Below are 6176 nucleotides of genomic sequence, written 5' to 3'. Positions count from 1 at the left end.
CTAAAGATACGTGATTGTTTGTTTAGTTTGGTCCTAAGGCTGCTCCCTCTAAACTCTGCTCAAAATTTTGAGAGCCCAATAAAAGTAATAATGGGAGGAACATCAGAGGAATATAACCAGTAGTCTTACCAGCTGGGTGGTTGAAGGGAGGGTGAACACCTGGGCTACGGACAGAAGTTACACACAAACCAATTTAAGTGATCAGAAACTGTTTTAAACCTGTAATAGAACAGAAGTTCAGTGCATGTAAACCAGTTTCAAAGTGGCTGAAACTGGTTTAAGATGAACCTGGTGGGATGTAGTAGTATCAGAGTTAACTGATTTAGGTCAAACCGGTTTATGAAACGTCTGTCCCAGGCCCCTTTCTGGTTTAAGTTAAATCACCATCCCTCAACATCCCAGCATTTTGCAGCCCTTGGCTGGGCTGTACTGTCTGCTCCAAAAAGCAGGGCTGTCCCTGCCCCTCTGCTCTTTAGCTGCATCAGTGAGGGCTGGCTCACTGGATACCTCCCCAGGCAAACCCCTGCTGGGGTCTAGGGCCTGGGAGTGGGGTTAAACTTCCCTTGAGCTGCCCTGCCCTGCCTGGCTTACTTAGTGCTTGCTGTGACTGTGGACTACAAATCCCAGAGGCACCTGGAAGCAGGAAGAGGAAGCGATGAGCAGCCCTGCAGAGTCCTTCTACTGTAAGTCTGGACTACAAATCTGAGACTTTGGGGGCAGCAGGAAAAGGAAGCGAACACACAGCCCATGCTGGCTACGTGCCAGAAAGCTGTGCTTTAGTGCCCCCGGCTTCTAGCTTGAGCCCCTGCAGGCATGTGGCTACATTTCCTGAATCAAAAGTGAATGTCTGTTCATTTGCTTATTGGTTCAATCTTTGCAGCTTAGACTAACTCACAAAGACTGAATCAATTCAGCCTCGGGCTTTCTGACTGTTTGTATTTAGCCTTAGTAGCATTAGTTATTGCTACCTGAGGTATTGTTTTCAGTTAAGGAACCCCTTTAAAACAAGAACTTGAAGAACTTCCTACGGCTACCTTCTTTTCTAAACAAATTGACATACCCACAGAGCAGATCTACCTTTATCCTCTGTATTTTTATTAATAAAATGCTGGTGGGATTACAGTATAATGTCAATATACAGTACAAAGCAAGCCAGTAAGCCTGTCATATAATATTGCCCCCTCAGTAAACCTGTCATTTTTTCAACTATGATATTAATATGTGTTATCTTTCTCTCTCATATCACATTAGATATCAACTTCCAAATTTATAAGCCACCGTCTTGTGTGTGGATTCATCTGTCCCAATGGGCATTTGCAAAGATTTCAGTTTTTGATTAAGTGTGGTGCTGTTTGTTGGACACCTCATTCACACGGGGGACTGTCCAAGATGTTCTTGTGTAGTGTTGTTTTGAAGTATCCATATCCAGATCTCAGTCTGTTCAGCTTGACCCATGCTTGTCTGTTAAGGTTGTGGGGGACTCACTTGATGTTGGTATAAAACACTGTAGGAATAGGAATAGGCCTGACTTTCCCCAGCAGTTGGCCCACTCTGTTGCTGCTCATAGGCTTGGTTCAGCATCCCCAACCTCTTCCAGGAGCTGGTGTACTTCACGTACAATTTATGAGTTTTAAGCCTCTTAAGTTTCTATCTATTCAGGTCTTCAGTTAACAGTTGACAGAGGAGGCAATTTTCATGATCTCTTGCCTCTACTGCTACTGTTAACTAGAGTGTTGAACTTTTTAGCATGACAACTTCTGGACAATACAAGAGCAAGCACAATATTCTGCTGGGGCATATATCTTTATGACTGCAGTGGTTTGGAGCACTTTGAAGTTGGCATCCTATGTCATGTTGGCTTAAAGCATCTACCCTTGTAGAGATTTTACTGCTGACCTTCTGAGTGATGTTTACAGGTGAGGGAATGGTCTAAAATGACTTCTAAGTAGGTTGGGGTATGCTCATGGGAAGGGTGTGTTTGCCTACTCTGATATTAAACCTTTTTTAACCTTGCTATGCTACCTGTCTCCACCACCTCCCATGGAAATTAATTCCGCAAGTTAACTACATGTTGCGTGAAGAATTGTCTGTTAGTTTTCACCTGTCACCTACTAATTTCAGCAGGTGCCCCCTAGTTCTAGCATTCTGTGACTTGGTGAACAACAGTTCCCTATTCACTTGGTCTACACCCTTCACATTTTTATAGATCTCTATCCCATCTCCCCTTCTCCCTTCCAAACTGGAGTCCTTGCCTTTTTAGTGTCTCCTGGTAGGGCAACTGCTCCATTTCCATGATCGTTTTGGTTGCCCTTCTCCATAAGTTTTCCAATTCTGCTACATCCTTTTTGAGATACAAGGACCAGACCTATACAGTATTCAAGATGTAGGTACACCAAAGATTTGTATAGTGGTGTGATGGTGTTTTCCATTTTGTCTTCCAGTCCCTTAATGAAGCCCAGCCTTTCATTGGCTTTTTTAGTAGCTGCTGCACACTGTAGGTGGTTCTCTAAAAACACCAGCTCAGTGATTCCAAAGTCTTTCCTGAGTTATAACAGCTAGTGCAGAACCCAATTCTGTGTATGTAGAGTTGATGTTATTTCTCCAGGTGTGTATATTACACTTGTCAGTACTGAAGTTCAGCCTGGGACTTGACTACCTGGTGTAGTTTTGTATCTGCAAACTTGGGAGACTTCACAGTGCACCTGCCTTTCTGAGTAATTGATGAAAGTGTTGAACAAAATAAGGGATCAGTGCTGGGCCCATGAGACCCCCTTTTAAACTCCAACCATCCTGAAAGTGTGACCATTTGTTTCCTATCTTAACTGGCTCTCAATTCACTAAAAACTCCAAGCCCAGGGCAACAAAGGTTTATTTGTTTGTTTGAAGCCTCTGCTGAAGGACCTTACCAAATGCTTTTGAAAATCTAAATATATGTTGGATCCTTTTTGTCTTCAAAGAACTCCAGCAGAGGTGATAGGCAGGATTCCTCTTCACAAAACTCACACCAACTCTTCCCCAAAAGATGTTTGTCCATATGCCTGTTGGTTTTAGTCATTATTATAGATTCTACTAATTCACCATGGATGGAAGCGAGACTGGTATGTAGTTCCCAAGATCACCTCTGCAGCCTCTCTTAACGATAGGTTTTATTTTGGCCATCTGCCAGCCCTGTGGTACAAAGGCCATTTGTAACCAGTTATGTGCCACTGCCAGTTCTGCAGTTTCAGCTTTGACTTCTTTCAGGACTCCTAGATAAATGCTAGTAAGTCTGGCTGGTATTTATTAATTTGTTCTAAAATGTTTGTTATCACTTCAGTGTGGTCCATCTCTTCAGCCCCAACTCCCAGAAAGGACTAAGCTGTCAGGAAGTTCCCAAGGGTCTTCCAAAGGCTGATGGAAAGAGTTTATTTAGCTTCTCTGTCATGGCCTCAGCATGTGTAAATCCACATTTTAGACCTTAGTCATCTAAGTCACAAATTCCTGCTTCTGACGTATTTTTTAAATTATTAACTTCAGCCTGTTTTGAAAGTCTGATCCCTTGCGCAACTGCTTTTCTAAAGTTTCCTGCATATTTTAAGTGTTAAAATTTGCTCCTAGTCTATCGTTTTGACAGTGTAGTTAAGAATCAATTTTGCACGTCTCATGAAACTCAGATACATCTTCCTCTAGTTTATGAAGGGCACAAATAGTACAAAATAGCTACAAGCAGCTAGAAACTTCAGAGGAATTTGTCATGTGCGTGTGGGGGGTGGGGGGGGGGAAGAAACAGAAGAGAGAAGAAAAAAAAAAAAAAAAATCAGCAATAGTTGATTTCTGTACTATCCTGTGCCATACCCATACTCAACAGCTAGGTAGGATCTTTTGAAGTACCTTTAAAACAAGCATTCTGTCTCTGACGGTGCTTGACTACTGAGACCAGTAGCTTGATCTAAAGTAAAGAGGGGGGTAGTATGGGACTGGATTTTTTTAAATTGATTGCACAATAACAAGCTTGCAGGTTCTATTGTGAACACAAGGAGCAGTGGTTTTCAGTTTCTAGCCCATTAAGGTATCTACAAGAGATGACTAAAATAAAAAAAATTATAAGAAACCCAAAACTTTACACTTGAACAGGGTCCCACATATCCATTCAAAATTTCCAAAAAACCATGAAAAGTTACTGCACTAAAGGATCTAGTTCTTGTTTTTCAAAAGGTGATTTTTTCCCCCCTTTATCTTCAGGTTGGAAATTGCTTGTTAGCTAACAGAAAGTTGTAGAATTATAAAGCTAAACTAAATCCCACTGTGCAGGCAAGTTTTTTCCAGAACTATGTCCCAATTGCTGGACAAAAGACAATTAACAGAGAAGTGACTAGGATTAGTCATCCCATGTAAACTGATATTTAGATTAATATCTCCATCTTGAGAAAAAAAAACAAAACAAAACCCTGCCCTGCTTTGCTCTTGTTCAAAACAAACTAAAAAAGTATCAATAGATGACATGAAAGAGGAAAAACTGACTTCAGTGAATTTTACATAGGATTTAAAAAAAGTTTAGGTTCATTGTTTTTCATTAGGGTAAAGAGAAGCGGATGTAGTTGTCAGCCGCATTATCCTAGAATAGATATAGTCTTACAAATCAAAGTTTAAAAAAAATTAAGCAAAGTGTTTCTAAAATACAACAGTAAGGCAATTAGAAGACTTGGGTGTCAAGGCATAATTTGCCCCCCTATTTTTGTAATGAAACAGCAAATCATGAAAGAAAAATCCCTATGGGGGTAGAAACATTTCTGTGAAGTTTTAGGCTGTCCATTTATGGCAGCTTTGTCTCCTTTACATAAAAGAGTGGGGCAAAGACATCGTTAAATTAACTTAACGTTAAGGTATTCAATAGAAAAAAGAAACCAAACAAACCTGAATGCATTTACCCCATTTTCAAATTTGTATGAAAATTCTATTTTGCTGCCCCTTGAGATTAGCACCTGAAACTCTCGACATTTTGGCATAATTGCGTCAGGGCTAAATATACATGGAATAGGCAAACAACCTATTAAAAGCTTAAAATAAAGTTGCAAGGGACAAACCATGTCTGTTGTTTTTTTAAACAGTACAAAACATATTCCCAAGATAGCAAGGTCATAAAAACAAAAACCTTCATTCATAAGGAGTTACCAAGTCAATCATGTAAGAAGTTGACAATAACTTTAAGAAGCAGGCTTGTGTAGTTCAGCATGAAAACATTAATTCAGACATGCAGATTAGTTTACATACTATATTCCAATGTACGACTCTTGCCACTAGGTGGTGGTATTGACATAGATTAAGGCAAGCTGTTTTCCTTATACCGGTCTACTGTTAACTCGATTTGTTATTTAAGAAAATGCAGATACAACTTGTTAGGAATCACATTTGCCATTTTAAGCAGCTTGGAAAATGCTTGAGAAATACTGGACTCAATACAGAATATAAGAAAAATATATATATAAAAATAAAGTGAGTTTAGTGAGTAATCTGCTTTGAAATCAGAGAAGTGTGTTCCGCTTTCCTCTTTGGTTCCATATATTTATTACAAGGCTGTTAAAGTTCAAGATGGACTTAAATCTAATTTAATAGGCTTCCAACCTGAGCCATCTCTGAAGGATATTTTAGTTATAACAGAAATTAAATTCATCTTACATCTTATAGGAAGACAGGTTCTGGGTAAGCAAATAAAACTATGTTAACTTCCTATTAGTTCAACATCTATTCAAAGTGTGTGATGCAAGGAGGGGTGGGGGGCAGGAGGAGAGAAATGAAAAGCAATACTGTGTCAAAACAGTTAGCAACTCACTGAATGCATCTTGAATAGATACCTGCTGTGGCCAAGCTTTAAAGTTTGTAATATGGCCATGCTGGTTGCTCTCAGAAGCCAAACCTGCCTGCAAAGTTACAGCAGTAGCAAAGACAACAGAGTTATAGGGAGCAGTAAACAGATGCATGCCTTCATTTTTTTTAAATTAAGAGGCAAGACCAACTTGCAGGCCTGAGGCAAGTTTGCTGTGGACATATTTTAAATGTTAATAATAAGCTGTTCCAGAAAGGAGCAGTAAATTTTAGCTGCTGCCCCATCAGAAAAACAGCAAAACAACTGAAATCCAGAAGTTGAAAGCTGTACGTCAATAGCTAAGATACAAACCACAGAACAGTGGAAGCTGAGG

This window comes from Alligator mississippiensis, chromosome 10 (assembly GCF_030867095.1).
Source record: "Alligator mississippiensis isolate rAllMis1 chromosome 10, rAllMis1, whole genome shotgun sequence".
NCBI lineage: Eukaryota > Metazoa > Chordata > Crocodylia > Alligatoridae > Alligator > Alligator mississippiensis.
This window is presented reverse-complemented; position numbering follows the sequence as displayed.